Source organism: Dreissena polymorpha, chromosome 3 (genome assembly GCF_020536995.1).
Source record: "Dreissena polymorpha isolate Duluth1 chromosome 3, UMN_Dpol_1.0, whole genome shotgun sequence".
Lineage (NCBI taxonomy): Eukaryota > Metazoa > Mollusca > Bivalvia > Myida > Dreissenidae > Dreissena > Dreissena polymorpha.
The window spans coordinates 20,088,252-20,111,200 of record NC_068357.1 but is presented as its reverse complement, the minus strand read 5'-3'; the positions used below and the strand labels follow the sequence as shown (position 1 = coordinate 20,111,200).

The 22,949-nt window shown below is 36.2% G+C and overlaps 1 protein-coding gene across 1 annotated transcript in view; it reads left to right on the top strand.

Annotated features, from left to right (window-relative positions):
* Window positions 1–3,447: 3,447 nt before the first annotated feature.
* The window catches only part of LOC127873212 (1-phosphatidylinositol 4,5-bisphosphate phosphodiesterase beta-4-like), a 107,497-nt gene continuing 87,995 nt past the window's right edge, over window positions 3,448–22,949 (top strand). The window contains exon 1 of the mRNA XM_052416972.1: window positions 3,448–3,601. The gene's annotated coding sequence lies outside the window, so the exon portion shown is untranslated. The remainder of the gene's footprint in view (window positions 3,602–22,949) is intronic.

The window sequence follows — 22,949 nt, the reverse complement described above, 5'->3', positions numbered from 1 at the left end:
AACAAGTGACAGCTACATCCCTACTTTTTAGAAAGATATTTAAGAATATAGCATCATAAAGTTAATATTTCATATCATCATCGCGCAAATACAGGAAGAAGCAGCAATAATGGGTGTAAAAGATCCATATTACATAGCTTGGTTGTTTATGTGACTGCTAAATAATAACAAATTAATCAAAGAAGAAACGCCAGTCAGAGATAAACAAAGCTTCAAAGCTTGTCCTCATTTCAATCATTTTTAATTCGCCCAACGATGGCGATTGATTTGCTATGCAAACGTTAAATTTATTTATGTAATACGCAGTAATCAACAGGCATGACATAGGTGAATACCCATACTAATTAAAACAAGAAATATCTTTAAAAAAAGGTATACAGCGTTGATAGTTCAATAAATGATAGCGAATGTCTTTTTCTGTGCAGTTCTTAGCTGCATCACACGCAGTACGGGATGTTACGCGGAGTTTTCGCGGCTTTTTTTACATTATTACATATTGCTGGTCATAAACCTTTATATACAAAACAGAAAACCAAAAGCAGAATGGAAGTGAAAATAAAACATATGAGTCAACCGGCCACACGCAAAGTATCCGTATTTATAGGCGCGTTCTTCGAACAAATCTGTTTTAGTGGTTTGTCGGGCATTGCTATTTGATTCGATTATTAACAGTATCGAGAATCATCGCGCTCATGCTTTATACATTAGTCAATATGGTGGAATAATTATTGTTAAATTAATTAAAAAATAATATTTATCATTGTATTGTTGAAAACACATTAAGAATCTATTATTGACATACCATAAGTATATTGCTGAATATCTTCATTCAACCCGCGAGGTATCGGGTCAATTCGCGGTTAGTGTGTGAATGTCAGAGTTTATATACAGGTCATCACCGGAGTTCGCAGCCAGTAAAATAATCGTTATATAATAAAGACGTTATCCGTGAACTAGGTGACCTGGAATTTTCTTTAGACCAGAAATATGTTAAAATGCAATCCATTAAAGTGAGGCCTCGCTTCCACTGCTCTTTATACTTTCACATGTTAACATGTTGACAGGAATATGGAAGTAAGTACTAGATATAAGAACATAGCCTTTAAGTATAAACGCTTTTGCGCTGGTAATTATCTGAAAATAAAAGGTGCACGCACAAACTGTATTGATGTCGAGAAAACTGTTTTATCTATTAAGCCTTTTCATTAGAGATAAGATTGTTTCATGCAGTAAAACAGTGTTACAAACACGCGGATATGTTTCCAATGTTCTGGTGGTATACTCAAATCAGCCAATGGAATAAATGAAGTGTATTCATTCGTACCTAGCCGCGGGAAATTTTATTTGAATTTTATTGGACACTTAAAAAGGTTAGGTAAGGTGAAAAGCTGGCTTAATACAGCTATGTCGATAAAATGCCCATGTAGATTGGAAAAAAGGAAGTCGGTAATTATTATCGATATATAATATTTTAAGTCGGGACAAATACTAGTACTTGTCTCGTATTTAAAGAAAGTATCTTCTCACAAGGGACAATCTCCTCTATGAGTAAACAAAACCCACTGCCATCACAAGTAAACTTCTTCCAATAATCAACAGAGACAGCGGGTGATTGAGGGACCTATGTTTGTATAGGTCCCTGATGAAAATGGCTCTACACTATACCATGAAAAATATACCCATTCCTTTTAATTATGAAAACATATACTGCATTAGGTATAAACATAAAAAAACAAGCGTCTGCTTGCTAATCATTTTAACTCGTATTTCTCTGTATTTATTGACTTCTGCATATGCATCTTCGTACACAAAGAAGCATCGCTACGCACACTTTTAAAAGACATTTTACGGTAATGTTCAATAATTGATGAAAGCGGAAGTCACTCGCGAAGCATTAAAGTCTGGACAACTTTAATCGAAAGCAAGATTTGGGATACCGATCTTTTAAAGAAAACTAATTCGAGCATTCACGCGTGTTTACTTCAAACGTAATTGAATAAACAGGACATTTTTTATCGACACTCAACATCACTTGTATAATGTTTCAGTGCCGATTACTCACGATCAAATCAGGGGCGGATCCATGATTTCTGGTAAGGGGGGGAGGGATATTGAAAGATTTGCTGGGGATCAAGGGGGCCGCTAGGGCCCCTGGCGGGTGCAGGGCAAAGTTCTGCCAGGGGGTCCAGGGGGCGATGCCCACCGTAAGCTTCACGATTTTAGTGACTTCGAAGGCTTTGACAACCACTTCTCGAGCATGTCACGCCTTATACTTTCATCAAAGTACCTTCTTATAATGCCCCAAAAGTGCATAGTTTGTCGTTTGGGGGGTCCAGGGGGCGAAGCCCCCCGGAAGCTTCACGATTTTAATGATTTTGAAGGCTTTGACAACCAATTCTCGAGCATGTCACACCTTATATACTTTCATCAAAGTACCTTCTTTTAATGCCACAAAGTGCATAGTTTGTCGGTTAGGGGGTCCAGGGAGGCGAAGCCCCCCGGAAGCTTCACGATTTTAATGATTTTGAAGGCTTTAAAAACCACTTCTCGAGCATGTCACGCCTTATATACTATCATCAAAGTACCTTCGTTTAATGCCAAAAAAATAAATAGTTTATCGTTTAGAGGGTCTAGAGGGGCGAAGCCCCCGGAAGCTTCACGATTTTGGTGATTTTGAAGGCTTTGACAACCACTTCTCGCGCATGTCACGCCTTTTATACTTTCATCAAAGTACCTTCTTATAATTCCAAAAAAGTGCATAGTTTATAATTTTGGGGGTCCAGGGGGGTGAAGCCCCCCCCCCCCGGAAGCTCCACGATTTTAGTGATTTTGAAGGCTTTGACAACCACTTCTCGAGCATGTCACGCCTTGTATACTTTCATCGAAGTACCTTCTTATAATGCCAAAAAAATGCATAGTTTATAGTTTTGGGGTCCAGGGGGCGCAGCTCCCCCCGGAAATTCCACGATTTTAGTGATTTTGAAGGCTTTGACAAGTTCAAATATGTGATTTAGATCTAGTTAAGTGTTAAACATCAAATGAATTTACTTTACTCTGCAGATTTTAAGGGGGGGGGGGGCGTACGCAGCGTCCGCCCCCTGGAGCCGCCTATGCAAATTCTAGAAACTTACTGTATTCTTTAAGGCTATATAATACAACATGAATTATCATACATAGTTTTCGGAGATATTGCATTACTAAAATGGCAAGATATTAACAGCTATGTATCGGATAATAATGGAAGAATGGTGTTTTATCTCTTTATAGCGTATCGGTAATTACTGCCCGTTCAGCATCTCTACCAAAAATCTCTCGGAGTTTAAAATAGCGCAGAATCTAATTTATCCGGGATTCAGATGCTGGGACACCCGATTGGCAGATTGCGGGAAATACCATGTCACGTGAACAAACCGAGCGTTTTTATTGGATGATTGAGTGAACAACTGCGAATGGCTCATGATGCCGATGAACTTGGTCTTAATTGATATTGATAATGCACAGTGCTCTGGAAGCATATTAATACTTAACGCGTTTATCAAGTATTGGTCTGAAATCCAATACTAATAACAGTGTGTTTAAAATGGGAACGTGATCTAATGAGGTGAGTTAAGTTTTCAATAATTCCAAGGCTATGGTAAACAACAAGTGAGTGTATGCCCATGCTAATTAAAAGATGAAGTGTGATATATGATACTAATCATTTGCGTTCGTATTTTACTCAAACAAGTTCGTCTGCACTGACTTGCTGATTAAAGGTTAAAGGGTCGAAGCAATGGTTAAGGAACACAACAGGGCATGGATTATACAGTGATTACTGGAATTTCTTTTGAAGATAAATCCAGCTTTTTGAACATTTTGCATTTTTTACCTTTTGACTCTTGAACAATCTGAATAATTTTTCTTTTTTTTCATAAATAACTCTTGCAAATTATCTGCTTGGCATCATTTTGATGCAAATGTGAGCGGGATGATAGCTCCTTAATAAATTTTATATCATACCGGGGACCTAGTTGCAATAAGCTGACTCCCAGCTATTTACCCTCCGGGTCGCTGGGAGTTGCAATTGGTAAAGGTATATTTCATGTTAAGTCTACCGCCCGGAATCCAGGCGGTACTTTAATCGGTAATATTAGCAACCCAGGTTTTTTTTTGGCCCGATTTTATAGCCGAAATTCGGCTATGTTCCCAATCCCAAAAAGTATACTTTTTTCCCAAAATGTGGCAAAAAATTCCTAAATTTTTTTTTTTTTTTTTAGAAAGTGTCGAATGCGTTTTTTTAACTCAATTACATCTTACAAAGTATTACATGATTTTGTTCTTTTCATTCGAATGATTATAAAGAGTTATAGCAAATTTAGTATTTCCCTAATCAGTGGACTTATCATTTGGAATAAAAAGGCTAATGAATTTATTTTCCCAATTTCATGAAAATGCCGATAAAATTCTCAATTCCAAAGCCATGGGCTATCTTCCCAAAAAGTGGAAAAAAACTCTGCAACTTAAACTTTTTTCTGGCATAAATAAACACAAACAGATCCTATATAATATATATCACTAATGGGCAAAATTAAAACGACTTAATTCCCTTACAGAAATGAAAAGGTTGCCGCTATGTAGCGGCAATGTTGCGGCTACAAAGCCGCTACCATTTTTTTGTAGCCACTACTACTATCCAGAAAGTAGCCAATAGTAGCCACTAACGGCTGCCTTGTGGCAATCTTATGACTATTAGTGGCCGCTAGCGGCTCTTAAAGCCACTAGCGGCTCATAGTAGCCGCTAGCAGCTCATAGTAGCCAGAAGATGGCCAGAACATATTCTTGTATCAAAAAAGTGCAATTATGAGCTAGATGGTAGCCACAACTAATACTTTAATATTAATCTTGAAAACACATAAGGCTTATAGTAGCCTCTAGTGGCTCTTAGTAGCCAGAAGGTAGCCACAGTTGTAGAATGACATGATATTTTGTATGATGTCATGACATCACTGCTGATGTCATCAGACGACAGACGAAAAAAAAATGGCTGAAGAATCTGACAAACAAAAAGAAGTTACTAGGGAAGAGTTAAAGGAATTGTAAGTAAGCCAGTGATTCATTTTGAAATCTACATCAATGAGTCCCTGGGACTCGCATATTTTGAAACAATGGGTCCAAACTGAAAACAATGGGTCCCAGATTTTGTCTTTGTAAATTCGTTTCAAATAATCTACTTAACATGATATGCCTTAGCCAGGGGCTCTTTTATGCAATTTTACAGCTAAAAACAGAAATAGGTTTATAGCAAGTAAAATCTTTATTTGTTTTACTTTAAATAACAAACAGTGAAACATATGACATTTTAAACAGAGAACTTTTAACATCTTTAACAATTTGGACTGACTAGTGTTTTAATAAATTGGATGACTAGTGTTTATAATTTTTTGGTCAAAATAAGCCCTTTTAAACTGTGACAAAAGACAATTTCTGCTTTGGTCAAAAGGTTTACACCTTCAATACAGATTTAGTGTAACAACACTCATACTGTATTTAAGGTGTATAGCCTTCTCGCCTTGTTTTTTTCTCCAAATGGAGAGCTTTTTCCATAAATTCATTTCGGGCTAATTGCACAACTTCACTCTCATAAGTTTGTCTTCTTTCCATACAGTTAACCTGTTTCTGAATTTGGTCAAGATCTTATTCTGTACAGAAAAAACCCTCTCTCATCCTGCAGTATGAACAGCAGATGTCTGTTTTATTATATGTACTTACATTCTACGTTACATAGGACGGAATACTGTACGATCTGTATCACTTTTATGTAAGTACCGTATAAAAATGAAAGATACTTTTTATTTCAGAACTTGCAAATTTGTAATTGTCACTTTAGAAAAAACAACAATGATCAATTAATCCAGAAAAGTATACATTGTAATAACATCGCTTTATTATATAACTGTCTGCGCACAACAGACTAACGCAAAATGTGTTTTCCGCCGTTTATTCTTGACATTTAAACCTCATGGTTTACAACGAGGCTGCGTTATCAATAAATATCTACACAGCCAGTTTAAATTGTTGAGGATATATTATGAAAACCTTTTTGGGTGGCACTTTCTTTGTTTACCATCTGGGACAGCCAATTAAACGTCCAACAAACTTTTAATAAAACACCGTAACTGGACAATTGATATATTTCAACCAATCAAAATAGCGTATTACATTCTGAATGTAGTAATGTTACTTCCGTTCTACAATGTACTTTTCAAAAAGGTGTTTACATGTGTTTTGCTTATCTCCACAAATTGAACTCTTTATCATGTACAACTTTAATGAAGTTGAAAATCCGAGTTTTTAAACAATGCGTCCCAAGTACGCACATGTTTGAGAATAATGCGTCCCCAGAAAAAACGTGCGTCTTGCACGCGGGACGCACAGCAAAATGAATCACTGGTAAGCTGTGGTAATTAATACAGTTTCAATTGGTGTATATTAATGAAAATGCATGGGTTTGGAAATAAAAACCTGCATTTTTGAAATATTAAATATGATCATTCATACCCAAAAAAGGACGTCAGTTTCAATTTTTAGCACTGACATTTTGCTTTGACATTTGATTTGGCTAAAAACTAGGTTTTGAATAAAAATAATGTTTTCATTCATGTGTTGAAGGTTTGCTTCTATACTTATTTATTATAATATTAATTATTTTAACATTTCAATTGTTGTTTTTAAACAAAAGCAGTAAAATTACATGTATCAGAGCAAGATTAATTTTATCTCTGGATTATTTCAAAAGGTTGTCATGATGTTTTAACTCAAGCTGTTGGGCTGGCCATTTGTCCATATATATTCTTTCTAAGAGGGTTTCTGATAAAAAAAAATAAAATAATGTTGCAGTGTTTCAGATTGGACAGGTGTCCTAAATGGTCAAATTTTTTCCGAACATTTGTCCTTAATCATGAAAAAACTTTCAGACAGCATGTTATCGTAAAGTTAATAAATTAAAATTGGTTTGCAATTTATAATATGGTATTGTTGGTTCACATATGTTCATGGCTGTCAAGGATTGCAATCATTACACTCTGGAACACACTGTGAATGAACAAAAACTGTCATGTGACCACAAAAGTCAATGTCAGTAGTCGTTTTTTGACAACAAACAGCCGCGCAAGGTCTGACTTTCATACGACCAAGTGCAGGCAATATGGCATGCATATAGCTTTCGATCGGTATATCACGCGTTGTGTGTGTTGCTCTGGTTTTCGAGAACACTTTGACACAAATTTCCATTTAAGAAGCAAACGTCAGTCGTCAAATTACAAAGAGTCAGTGTTCTCGAAAATCAACGATCACAGAACTGTATATACTTTACCGGGCGAACATATATTACATATGTCTATGCATAAACAAACAAAAATATCTACTGGATAATAAATATACGTTTAAAGAGGTGAAAACAAATATGCCAAACGTCAGTAGAACGTAATGGATTGGCAAACGTCAGTAGCAAAAAAAAATAAAAATATGCAAACGGCAGTAGACGAATATATGCAGGCGTTTTATTTAATAAAAAACATGTGATACAATGTAATTTATGCTAATTTAGATTTTAATAAGATATAACAAGTTAAGATTTATGTCATAATGCACAACATAATTATATACATTCTGCAACAACAACCATGAACAAATGTTAATAAAATAATATGCAGCCTAATTGATTTGTGACTTATACTATTTTACTTGTTTGAACATTTTCTTGAGTATCATTTAAAGGGTTTTTATGATGATTTATGTTTATCGTCAAAAGTGCTAATTTTTGTGACCGGTCTTTGTCCGTCGTATGTCTGTCCGTCCGTTAACATTCTAGTAAACACTCTAGAGGCCACATTTCTTGTCCCATCTTCATGAAACTTGGTCAACAGCTTTGTCCCAATGAAATCTCGGCCGAGTTCGAAACTGGGTTGTGCCAGGTCAAAAACTAGGTCAAACAAAGAAAACCTTGTAAACACTGTAGAAGTCACATTTCATGCCCAATCTTCATGTAACTTTGTCAAAATGTTTGTCTTAATGATATCTTGGTTGAGTTCAAAAGTGGTTCCGATCCGTTAAAAAACATGGCCGCCATTTGGCGGGGCAGTTTTCCTTATTTGGCTATAGAGAAACCTTGTAAACACTCTAGAAGTCACAATTTTTACCCAATCATCATGAAAGTTGGTCAAACATTGGTTCAATTGATGTCTCAGACGAGTTCAAAAATGGTCGAGATCAGTGAAAAAACATGGCCGCCAGTGGGCGGGGCATTTTTCTCTATATGTATATAGTGGCAGTTTTCCCTATTTGGCTATAGTCTAGAGAAACCTTGTAAACACTCTAGAAGTCACAATTTTTGGCCAATCATCATGAAAGGTGGTCAAAACATTGGTTTTATTAATATCTCGGACGAGTTTGCAAATGGTCGGGATCGGTGAAAAAACATGGCCGCCAGTGGGCGGGGCATTTTTCTCTATATGTATATAGTGAAAACATGTGAACACAGTAGAAGTCACATTTTTGGCCCAATTTTCATGAAATTTGGTCAGAACATTTGTTTCCTTGATACGAGGGTTGAGTTCAAAAATGGTTCCGGTCAGTTGAATAACATGGCTGCTGGGAGGGGGGCAGTTTTCTCATTATGCCCCCCCCCTTCGAAGAAGAGGGGGTATATTGTTTTGCTCATGTCATTCCGTCTGTCCACCAGATGGTTTCCGGATGATAACTCAAGAGCACCTATGCCAAGGATCATGAAACTTCATGTACATTGATCATGACTCACAGATGACCCCTATTGATTTTCAGGTCACTAGGTCAAAGGACAAGGTCACAATGACCCGAAATAGTAAAATGGTTTCCAGATGATAACTCAAGAATGCTTATGCCTAGGATCATGAAACTTCATAGGTACATTGATCATGACTCACAGATGACCCCTATTGATTTTCAGGTCACTAGGTCAAAGGTCAAGTTCACGGTGACCCGAAATAGTAAAATGGTTTCCGGATGATAACTGAAGAACGCTTATGCCTAGGATCATGAAACTTGATATGTAGATTGATCATGACTCGCAGATGACCCCTATTGATTTTCAGGTCACTAGGTTAAAGGTCTAGGTCATGGTGACCCAAAAGAGTAAAATGGTTTCCGGATGATAACTCAAGAACACTTATGGCTGGGATCATGAAACTTCATAGGTACATTGATCATGACTCGCAGATGACCCCTATTGATTATCAGGTCACTAGGTCAAAGGTCAAGGTCACAGTGACAAAAAACATATTCACACAATGGCTGTCACTACAACGGAGAGCCCATATGGGGGGCATGCATGTTTTACAAACAGCCCTTGTTTGAGAAGAAATAATTTTCCAAAAAAGTGAAGCATTTCATTAGTTTTATTTTAAAATAGCATGAAAATCTCCTGAATGTGTTCACAATTCCTCTAGCAAGGATTGCTAGTAAGCTGTTGCAAAGTTTTGTTTTATGAATAGCCTTGCTTTTGTCATGCCAGAAGTATTATTATTTCTATATTCTCCACTGCATACCGTAAATCCACGAATATAATACGCCCTCGTGCATAATACGCACCCCCGAGTTTGGTCAAAATTAATTGGTAAAAATTGAAAACTCGAGTAAAATACGCACTAAAAATCAAGTGTCCGAAATTGGCCATTTCCGAAAAAATGTGTAAATATATTTTTATGTTGTGAAAATAGCAAATCAATTTGGTGTTGTCAACTATCTGTTACCCCGGTATATTGATCGGAATGTGTTAAAGTGCTGTTGTTATGACAGTTGCATAATAAATATCTCTGTTTATTGTTTATATTACCATTGATTGTTACCGATAACACAGTCTGGCCCCTTGCTGACATCCAGGTCAAGCAGTCATAATTACAAAAGAAAGAAGCAGAGAGGCTGTTTTTTGTTTTCACATTTAATTAAATTTGACAATATTTGGGACGATAATAATTATAATAATGATAAAGTAATAAGAAGACAAAATGGTTACTTCCGTTTTTATAGTTGTCTAGATGAATTACTTTTTCTTATTTCGAATTACAAACTCGATACTTTAATATAACTTAAAATACAATTAAACCACTCGTGATTTTCATGATCTCTTTAATTAAAATACGCTGCTGTCATTAAGGCTAGTTTGGGAGTAAAAAACAAATTAATTAATTCATACATGCCATACATCCCGGATTGTCCGGGACAGTCCCGGAAATGAAGAACTTGTCCTGCTGTCCCGGAAATCTGTCAAATGCCCCGGAATTTACAAAATCCATATATACATGTACCTTATCTTAGGCTTAACTGCACCTCAAATCTGTGTATATCTGCAGCGTCTCCATGACAATGCCTACGCAGACTACGCTACGTGTCAAAATCGATCAATTAACAAGGGTCCTGTTATCATATCGATTGTCTCACGTTCGCGGTCAAACCGAAAAGACGGCATTGTTTAATGTGGTTGTTAATTGACTTTAATCTACTACGTCATTATTTCCCGCTGCGTTAAGGCAAAGGATAGTTGTTCACACATCTGAAGTCCAACATCGCTGAGTAAAAAATTAAAAGCAGTTTATGTTCGCACATTTAACCGGATTTTAAGTTGACGATCTACCGGTACTGTCTTGTTGTATTTGTTTTATTGTGATTGGTTGTATGTATTGTGAATTGATTTGAGTTGACGATCTAACGGTACTGTATTGTTGTATTTTTTATTAGCTCACCTGAGCGATAGCTCGAGGTGAGCTATTGTGATCACTCAGCGTCCGGCGTCCGTCCGTCCGTCCGTCCGTCTGTAAACAATTTGTAAACATCTTCTTCTACTAAACCATTGAGCCAATTTCAACTAAATTTCATGTGGAGCATCCCTAGGTCATGGGACAAAAGAATTGTTAAAAAAAATTTGATCACATAACCAAGATGGCCGCCATGACCATATATGGTAAAAACCTTAAAAAATCTTCTTGTCAGAAACCGCTCATGAGATTTTCAAAAAATTTCACAGGGATGACCTTTGAGGGCTCCCCTGAAAAAGTTGTTCAAAGAAACTTGATTCGTCAAAAAAAATGGCCGCAGGAGCTCGTTGAACTTTGCATGTTTATTCGTTTTTGCCTATTTTGTGAAAACTTTCAAAAATCTTCCACATTTTTTGTCCGATCCTTTCCAAATTTGCACAGTGTCTTTATATCAATGAGGACACTAACCCTACAAAAAATGAGCATTATTGGTCCATGAAGTACAGAATTACCTCCCCTTGAATTGAGAAAATGGTGTTTATGCAATAAAGTCCAAATTTTTCATCCAATTCTTTCCAAACTTGTAAGGATTTAGCATGGTTCAAACAAGGGAAACAACTACAGTTTATGCATGTTCTTTTTATTACAGATTTGCCTCCCTTTAATTCATTCAAAATCTCATTTTACAGCAGAGATTCCAAATCTGACCTGTAAATGAGCCCCATATTTACTGCTGGTGCTATGTTACCTTTTCCCATTTGATCATTCTTAAGTATTGGTCTTGTAATGCTGCTACTGCTACTGCTACTGCTACTGCTACTACTACTACTACTACTACTACTACTACTACTACTACTACTACTACTACTACTACTACTTCTACTACTACTACTACTACTACTACTACAACTACTATTACTACTACTACTACTACTACTACTACTACTACTACTACTACTACTACTACTACTACTACTACTTCTACTACACCACCACCACCACCACCACCATTCACAGTGACAAAAAAACGTATTCACACAATGGCTGCTACTACAACTTATAGCCCATATAGGGGGGCATGCATGTTTTACAAACAGCCCTTGTTTCTATGGGATTTTAACAACTGTTCGTGTTTATCTCCGACACATATTTTTAGGTCACCTGTCATGAAGTGACACGGTGAGCTTATGTGATCGTGTGATGTCCGGCGTCCGTTGTGCGTGCCTGCGTGTGTCCGTGCATCCGTCCGTCAACAATTTGTCTGTGTAGACAGTAGAGGTCACAGTTTGCATCCAATCTTGATGAAATTTGGTCAAAATGTTTATCTTGATGAAATCCGGTTTGGGATTGTATTTGGGTCATCTGGGGTCAAAAACAAGGTCACTAGGTCAAATAATAGAACAACCTTCTGTAGACAATAGAGGTCACAGTTTTCATCCAATCTTTATGAAATTTGGTCAGAATGTTTATCTTGATGAAATCTGGGTTGGGATTTTATTTGGGTCATCTGGGGACAAAAACTAGGTCACTAGGTCAAATAATAGAAAAACCTTGTGTAGACATTAGAGATCACAGTTTTCATCCAACCTTTATGAAATTTGGTCAGAATTCTTGATGAAATCTGGGTGGGATTGTATTTGGGTCATCTGGGGTTAAAATCTAGGTCAAATAAATAGAAAAACCTTGTGTTGACAATAGAGGTCACAGTTTTCATCCAATATTTATGAACTGTGGTCAGAATGTTTATCTTGATGAAATCTGGATTGGGATTGTATTTGGGTCATCTAGAGTCAGGAACTAGGTCACTAGGTCAAATCATAGAAAAACATTGTGTAGACAATAGAGGTCATAGTTTTCATCTGATCTTAATGAGTCAGGTGAGCGATTTAGGGCCATCATGGCCCTCTTGTTATATAAATGTTATTAATGAATAAAGGCGTATCAACAACTACACGTTACACACCGGTCTTAATAACAATAACGCAGTGACGTCACCATCTATGTTTAGAACCCTTACACTGAAAACACGTGACTTGTATCTAGTAACGGAAGTAGCAATGTTTAATTTAACTTTAATAGATCAAGTATATTTCGGATAGGCTTTCGAACATTTGCAATTAACGATGCGAAACAAAAAAAAACGTACCAAAAATGCATATGTCTATAAATGTCGTTACATTTTATACATGTCCCGGAAAATCGGCAAAAGTCCCGGACAATTTAACTCAATGTCCCGGAATTGGTCTGAAAAATTATGGCATGTATGATTAATTATCACCTTTCAATTTAATTCGGCAATTGGCAGACAGGTGTAATAGACTCTATTAGCATCATAAAACTAATTAGTTAATTACCACTCTTTACTTCAGATATGGTAAATATGCGGTAGAAAGATAAATAGTGGTCAACGAAGAAATATTTATTTACCAGTATTGTCATTTGTCTTTTTATGTCCCCCACTATAGTACACTGCAACGCCGATATATCGCGGTTGTTGGGATCCAAAGATCGCGAGCGCGATATATCCGGCGCGCGATATAATTCGAGAAATGTCTTACTAAATTGGTATTGCGGTTAATTTGTCAAATTTCCCCAATGTTTTCATTTTATATACGGCGATGCTGCATATTTTTATAGTAATAATTGCAAACCAATTCTACAATAAACATTTTTCATAACTACATACGTATCTGTATCTATCATAAAAACCAAAATGTAAATTATATTTTTCATTTTCTTGTACGATCGCTCGCGAAACAGTTCAAAACAAAAATTCTTACCTTAAAAAAACGTCTAAAATATAATTGTGCATAGATTCGAATTTACCCTTATAAATAGTCCTAATGAAGGAACTGAAACTGCGTAACGGTAACGATACAGCGTGTTTGAATTATATTTTATTAAGAGGAAATGTCAATGCCACATAATTCGCGAGATACCGCGGTTCTTTAGTTGAAATTTACAACGAAACTTTTAATGGAAATTAAATTATCTCAATGTTGTACCCGCTACGAAACTTTTATTTACAAATAAATACACCCACGCCAATTTTGCGCGCTTTTTATTAGAACAAAGAAATTCATGACCAGTACCGAAATTAAACGATTTATATACCAGTAAACTGCCATTATTACCTTTGAAATGACACTAATTGGTTATTTGTTAAGTGTTAAAAACAACCCCAGCCGTGTGTACACAACGCTGTCACTTATCGACTGTTTTTCACGCTTCACTGCGTGCCATAGTAAGCCGCGACATATAGGGTGTTAATACTTGCTAGAACTGTTTTTTAGCTCACCTGAGCGATAGCTCGAGGTGAGCTATTGTGATCACTCAGCGTCCGGCGTCCGTCCGTCCGTCCGTAAACAATTTGTAAACATCTTCTTCTACTAAACCATTGAGCCAATTTCAACTAAATTTCATGTGGAGCATCCCTAGGTCATGGGACAAAAGAATTGTTTAAAAAAATTTGATCGCATAACCAAGATGGCCGCCATGACCATATATGGTAAAATCCTTAAAAAATCTTCTTGTCAGAAACCGCTCATGAGATTTTCAAAAAATTTCACAGGGATGACCTTTGAGGGCTCCCCTGAAAAAGTTGTTCAAAGAAATTTGATTCGTCAAAAAACATGGCCGCAGGAGCTCGTTGAACTTTGCATGTTTATTCGTTTTTGCCTATTTTGTGAAAACTTTCAAAAATCTTCCACATTTTTTGTCCGATCCTTTCCAAATTTGCACAGTGTCTTTATATCAATGAGGACACGAACCCTACAAAAAATGAGCATTATTGGTCCATGAAGTACAGAATTACCTCCCCTTGAATTGAGAAAATGGTGTTTATGCAATAAAGTCCAAATTTTTCATCCAATTCTTTCCAAACTTGTAAGGATTTAGCATGGTTCAAACAAGGAAACAACTACGGTTTATGCATGTTCTTTTTATTACAGATTTGCCTCCCTTTAATTCATTCAAAATCTCATTTTACAGCAGAGATTCCAAATCTGACCTGTAAATGAGCCCCATATTTACTGCTGGTGCTATGTTACCTTTTCCCATTTGATCATTCTTAAGTATTGGTCTTGTAATGCTGCTACTGCTACTGCTACTGCTACTGCTACTACTACTACTACTACTACTACTACTACTACTACTACTACTACTACTACTACTACTACTACTTCTACTACTACTACTACTACTACTACTACTTCTACTACTACTACCACTACTACTACTACTACTACTACTACTACTACTACTACTACTACTACTACTACTACTACTACTAGTACTACTACTACTAGTACTACTACCACCACCACCACCACCACCACCACCACCACCACCACGTCTACTATTACTACTTCTACTACTACTGCCACTACTACTACTACTTTTACCACTACTACTACTTCTACTACTACTACTACCACTACTACTACTACTACTACTACTACTACTTCTACTACTACTTCTACTACTACTACTACTACTACTTCTACTACTACTACTACTACTACTACTACTACTACTACTACTACTACTACAACTACTATTACTACTACTACTACTACTACTACTACTACTACTACTACTACTACTACTACTACTACTACTACTACTACTGCTACTACTACACCACCACCACCACCACCACCACCATTCACAAGACAAAAAACGTATTCACACAATGGCTGCTACTACAACTTATAGCCCATATAGGGGGGCATGCATGTTTTACAAACAGCCCTTGTTTCTATGGGATTTTAACCACAACTGTTCATGTTTATCTCCGACACATATTTTTAGGTCACCTGTCATGAAGTGACACGGTAAGCTTATGTGATCGTGTGATGTCCAGCGTCCGTTGTGCGTGCCTGCGTGTGTCTGTGCGTCCGTCCGTCAACAATTTGTTTGTGTAGACAGTAGAGGTCACAGTTTGCATCCAATCTTGATTAAATTTGGTCAAAATGTTTATCTTGATGAAATCCGGTTTGGGATTGTATTTGGGTCATCTGGGGTCAAAAACAAGGTCACTAGGTCAAATAATAGAACAACCTTTTGTAGACAATAGAGGTCACAGTTTTCATCCAATCTTTATGAAATTTGGTCAGAATGTTTATCTTGATGAAATCTGGGTTGGGATTTTATTTGGGTCATCTGGGGTCAAAAACTAGGTCACTAGGTCAAATAATAGAAAAACCTTGTGTAGACATAAGAGATCACAGTTTTCATCCAACCTTTATGAAATTTGGTCAGAATTCTTGATGAAATCTGGGTGGGATTGTATTTGGGTCATCTGGGGTAAAAATCTAGTTCAAATAAATAGAAAAACCTTGTGTTGACAATAGAGGTCACAGTTTTCATCCAATATTTATGAACTGTGGTCAGAATGTTTATCTTGATGAAATCTGGATTGGGATTGTATTTGGGTCATCTAGAGTCAGGAACTAGGTCACTAGGTCAAATCATAGAAAAACATTGTGTAGACAATAGAGGTCATAGTTTTCATCTGATCTTAATGAGTCAGGTGAGCGATTCAGGGCCATCATGGCCCTCTTGTTTTGCTTAAGATAGCGAATTCTCAGATTAAAACATGACATTTAGTGATCATGCTTGTCGGATTTTTGGGAGCCATAGCCAAAGCGCGATATATTGGACAGCGCGATATAACGGTCCGCGATATATCAGCGTTGCAGTGTAGTGGGGGACATATTGTTTTTGCCCTGTCTGTTGGTCTGTTGGTCTGTCTGTGGGTCTGTCTGTTTGTGCCAACTTTAACATTTTGCAATAACTTTTGCTATATTGAAGATAGCAACTTCATGTTTGGCATGCATGTGTATCTCATGAAGCTGCACATTTTGAGTGGTGAAAGGTCAAGGTCATCCTTCAAGGTCAGAGGTCAAATATATGTGGCCAAAATCGCTCATTTAATGAATACTTTTGCAATATTGAAGATAGCAACTTTATATTTGGCATGCATGTGTATCTCATGGAGCTGCACATTTTGAGTGGTGAAAGGTCAAGGTCAAGGTCATCCTTCAAGGTCAGAGGTCAAATATATGTGGCCCAAATCGCTTATTTTATAAATACTTTTGCAATATTGAAGATAGCATCTTGATATTTTGCATGCATGTGCATCTCATGGAGCTGCACATTTTGAGTGGTGAAAGGTCAAGGTCAAGGTAATCCTTCAAGGTCAGAGGTCAAATATATGTGGCCCAAATCGCTTATTTTATGAATACTTTTGCAATATTGAAGATAGCAACTTGATATTTTTTTCATTTGCTAATCTCTTTATACGACTTAGCGTCTTGTCGCTATTTTGTAGGCAGACAACGATATTAACTGTGTATTCAAAGTATGCAGTGTCTGCGCATGGATGACCCAATATTATGCGATAGCTCCTCCCGTTCTCACGTTTCATTTGACAACGTCATTTCATGTGTAAGCCAGCTCAATGTTGATTGGCCAGCTACCATGCGCACTTCAATAACAATAAATTCAAGCGATGTCTCATAATCGCGTACAGACCGGGTTTCGTTAACTGTTCGAATTGCGAACACGTTCATTAAAACAAAGAGACAAATTTAGAAAACCAGTCCGATATAAATGGCGGATGTTTTCAATGAAATTTTACTAGATTTTCGCATTTTCACAAATAAGATTTTTATTGAGCCAAATTCTCAATATTTTCGCAAATGACTCAAATGGCGAACGACAGCGCGAGCCCTGTTGCACCCCTTTGATGTAATGGTGTAGTTCAAAATGGCTGCCGCGAAGCAAATAACAGCGATAAAGTTGAAAATTTGAACAGGAAAAATTTAGTTCTGCTCTAAACTCGTATATTATACGCACCCCCTACTTGAAGAAAAAATCGGCAGGTAAAAAAGTGCGTATTATATTCGTAGATTTACGGTAATTATGTCTTTGAGCGAAAAATACTGAATTAATATTTACATATAATCGTAATTGTTATTATACAAATTTTTCGGATTCAGAGGTAATATTTATATAATTAAATAATTATCATGAACTTATAAGCATGTATATCATGTCATATTTTTGCTGTCCGACATCGTGCTTAAACCTTTACATTGGCTCTAAAATCAAAGTGCTTCCACCTACAACTTTGACACTTCATATGTAGCTGCATCTTGATGAGTTCTACACGCCACACCCATTTTTGGGTCACTAGCTCAAAGGTAAAGGTCACTGTGACCTCTAAAAAAAATTCTTCTGACAAGCTTTCATTTATTCAAAACTGCCACCGCAGCCGAGCGTTGGCACCTGCTATGCGTTGCTCTTGTTACACTTATAGCTTTACGAAAGCCATTTTAGTGACTATGCAGACGTGGCTTTCTGCCATTTCCAAAGTAACCTAGATGAATTACTCTACTCCTATGTGACAGAAATTCAGAACTTTAATTAACTTTCAATTACCATTAAATCGTGGGTGTTGTTCACATATTCATTTGAATTAACTACAGGGCTCTCAGTGAGCTTAAGGTTTCTTCATAAAAAAAATCAATTACTTAATTATCACTCTTTAGCTGGGATCAATAATTGACAGAAAGGAATACAATAATCACATTTGAAATAATTAATTAATTGTTGTGCTCCTTTTCATTGTTCAGTTTTTTAATTAGACCTTTGCAACTGGCTGATCTTTGGTACGCTGATGACAATATTAACTCTTTCAGTGCTGGAACCGAATTTTGAAGGCCTTTGCAAACAGTTTGGATCCAGATGAGACGCCACAGAACGTGGTTTCTCATCTGGATCCAAACTGTTAGCTATTCTGATAGTATTCTTTGAAAAAAATCGAAGAAAATGCTAATTTTAGAAATTCAGCAGACAACATTTTAGCAGACAACAAATTTCCCAGCATGCAAAGGGGTAACTGTGTATTCAAGTCATACAGTGACTGCACATGAATGACCAGACAATATGTATTATGATTTATTATACGCATTGTGTCCTGCCTTATTAACCAAAAGCTCCACCCATTCTAACATTTCATTCAGCAAAACATGAAAGGTGTACACCAGCTCAATATTGATTGGCCCAAGTAGCATGTACACTTCAATAACAATAAGGGAATCCCAATGTCACATATTCTAGTGCAGATCAGTTTTTGTTGACTGTTTAGATTGCCAACAAGTGTAATGCTACAACTAGAAAATACAAATAAATAGACCGGGTTAAAATGGCAGACGTTTATAATAAAAAATAACAAGATTTAAGCATTTTTTCTCATATCAGGATTGTGTTAGCCAAATGTACAATATTTGTGCCAACAGTATAAAACGGTGTAACTCGCAGTCAGGTTTTAAGCTGTTTGCTGCTCATCAGTATCATAGGTTTGGAGATGAAGCCTTAAAAACTTGAATCTAGTAAGGAAGGTCTTAAATTAATTATAACTTTCTAAAGGATTACAAATGTATGAAAATATGTATCTAAGGGGTAAAGTGTTAAAATAAAAAATTCAGACTTTGGTTGTTTTGGGAACAATTATCTACAGATAAGTCACAATTGTAAGCTTAAGTGAACACTTTTTTGCAAGCCTCAAGTAATCTGCATATGCAATTTTATTCTAACTGCGTTTAATGTGGCATGATATAAGTCACAGTCATTAGAATAACTTTTCTAGATTTCAACAAGCAATATTTTCATGTGGTTTAACAAGTTTTTGTGATAATTTGAAGGGTTTTTGTGTACTTGATTTGTATAATTGGATTCTTTCTTTTTTATCATTATTTTACATCTGCCTTTGGGACACACTGCTCAACAGAATACAGTTTAACCCTTTCCCAGTCAGAAGCAAAGTGAAGATGGCTATATGCAAACAGCATAAACCAGAACAGCTTGCGAGTAACTCACAGTCTGTTCAGGTATTATGCTGATTGCTGCTTATCAGTATCTAAGGGTTAGAAATGAAGCCTTTAAAACTTGAATCTAGTAAGAAAGGTATTTAATTAAATGTAACTTTCTAAGGGACTATAAATGCGTCAAAATACATGGTACAAGGTTACTGTAATTGACATCTCGCCAACTGTCAATCAGATTTTTATCTAAATATCGATAGATCAGCAATAGATAAATCAGGCTCGCCAGTTGCAAACGACCTGTCCGCCATTTTTCAGTCAAGCTAAATGCCTAGTTCTAATTTTTCAAAAAGTTTCGTTTAGTTTGTTAGGAAAAATAAAAACTGAAATGAGATTTGCTAAAACAATGAAAATATGTTTTATGTAACTTGGACAGTCGGTATCCGGAAAAATAAGTTAGAGGAATTGAATATTAAGCATTTCAACACGAAAATTCAAATGTGGTCTTGACAAGGAGGGGATGTTTCAATGTGTACTATTACTGAACATTTATTAATTTAAAAAACTGAAAATGTCATATTAGCAGTATTAAGTATGAATCATATCACGTGTATATATATATATAAAATAATAGGTAATATTGGTATCACTTGGCGTAACTGAATGAAATCAACGTTATAAATCGCTTTTATTGTGTCAAAAACATGTGAAAACAATTTTATGTTACTATTTAAATAAAAGCATATCGATAAATGCCATCGTATAAGAGTTATTTATGACTGATTTCACCAATACACACGATAAATTGTGGGAAGTCAGTTCCTGCAACGGCGTCTGATACTCGTAGCTTTATTAAGTAGCCTGACCGAAATACCCTTCATAGAATGCTAATTTATATCAGACAAGAGCACCGCATAGCAGGTACCAATGCTCGGCTGCAGTTGCAGTTTGTAATAAATGAAAGCTTGTCAGAGGGAAAGGTTTGTTTTTTTCAGAGGTCACAGTGACCTTGACCTTTGACCTAGTGACCCAAAAATGGGTGTTGCGTGTAGAACACATCAAGGTGCAGCTACATATGAAGTTTCAAAGTTGTAGAAGCACTTTCCAGATTTAAGAGCCAATGTTGAGGTTTAAGCACAACGCCTACGGCGGACAGCGGACGACACAACGAGCTGGCTATGACAATACCTCGGGTTTTCTCCGAAAACAGCCGAGCTAAAAATAACCAAACTGACTGTTTTGTTTTGCACTTTCAATTATAATGATTGACAAATGTCTCTTAACTGATAAGCAATGTTTAATATTTTTAATATCACTTTTATAAGTAATAAGATTGGGGATTTCGGTACCAGCTGACCGGTGACCGAACCGGACCGGTGACCGGTGATCAATGACCGGACCGGTGACATGAGCGTTTAAAACTTAACGGACATTTTAGTTACAAAGCTTTATTTTGTGTCAAATACATGTGGAAAAAAAATGTTTTGTTTATATAGTTTTGTAAATAACATTGGATAAATACCAGTGTAGAAGTGTTTTATTACTAATACCACCATAAATACAAGTCATGTTGTAACGGTTAAGTTTGCCTTTGAAAGCGTGTTTAACAAACCAAAATACCCGTTATGGATACTAAATTGTTGTGCATTTGCATAATAAATAAATGTCACAAACCCATTTTACCAGTGTTATAGGGGTTGAACAAAATCAAGAAAAATAATCCGGAATAACACGTAATCTGTGGGCAAAGTAGCCACTTTGGAGTTAGCTTGTCTAGGTTTTTTAACCGTTAGGCAACATGATTAAGTGAGCGGAGCGATCATCTTCCAGGCAATTAGCTACTTACATGCATATTTCTAACTCAATAATCTGTTTTTCATATAACTGATAAACATTGATATAAATTGAATCAAATCTATTAAATGCTAAAGAAAGATACTGGAGAAATATTTGATTTTCCTGATGGGCTACCAGCTACCTACTTGTGACAGTCATTTGCCCCCTAAGAATTTTTTATGGTCATAGACTAGAAGACTAAGGAAATCCCTGCTGTGTATAAACCTGGACAAAGATCATCCAAGCATAAGCCCACTGGTAAAATAATTGAGTTTTGAACAAAGGCTCAAATGCAAGGCACAAAACAGGATTATATTTTCATTATGATTAGAATTGCCTATTTTTACTTGTTCACTATTAGTGCATTCTTTAATTATTACATTTAATGTCATGATAATAAAAAAAAATGATGGGATATCATAATTTTATAAAAGTGTTCCTTTAGTTGATCTCTACAAAGTTAATATAATTATGTATATATGGGCAGTGCTCTATGAAATATTGGTTTAATGCATCTGCGTTAAGTGTCGTCCCAGATTAGCCTGTGCAGTCTGCACAGGCTAATCAAGGACGACACTTTACCGCTTGTATATTTTTCTTTTCAATAAAGTATCTTAGCAAAAAAATCAAGTTAAGCCTGAAAGTGTTGACCCTGATTAGCCTGTGCGGACTGCACAGGCTTATCTGGGAAGACACTTTACGCACATGCATTAAACCCCCTTGTCACTGAGCACGGCTTATATATATATAGTAGATGATGGATCCCACCAACCTGTTACCAACATAGTGTCATGTATCAAACTCTTTTCAATAACAGGTTTTCGCTACATATGCAAGCTGAAGTTGGTAGTTCAAACACTTTTTAATAACAGGTTCTAGTTGACAAGATATTTAGCTGACAAATAAAACCTTACCTACACAAGTACATGTGAATGTTTAAAGTCAATTTAAGATAAGTGCAATTACACCAGAGGGCATTTATTTAGCAAAGCAGTAACGTGCATGCTATCTTAGCATAGGCACATTAAAAGTAATTACCGGTGTGAGCACATTGATGGCAAATAAATTAAAGGGTAGCTAGGCAGTGCCCTATGCTGTTCAATTTTAGATTTACATGTAATACAACATGTAGCATGAATCAATAATGAATGTCAAATATCAAGAGATGAATTGCAAATCTGACAGCATGGATTTGCATATCAAATATATTGATTACTTGGTCAGATGGTAATACAAGTCATATTACTACGTGAAATTTTGTGTTCCATGTAATTTTTTTATTCATTATATGGTAAAATAACGGCAAGCACTTAATTGATTTGATGATGATTGACATTCGGGATTAATTGAGTAAAGTTGAGCATTTAATGGACATGTAGTTTGTCTACTTTCCATGTAATATTTGTAACTTTCCATTCAAATTCTTCCAAATAAGTAAATAAAAATGTGTTTTTTGCTTTTGAAGGTCCTGAAAAATAATACAATAGTCCTGGATTAAAATATAAATTGTACCAAA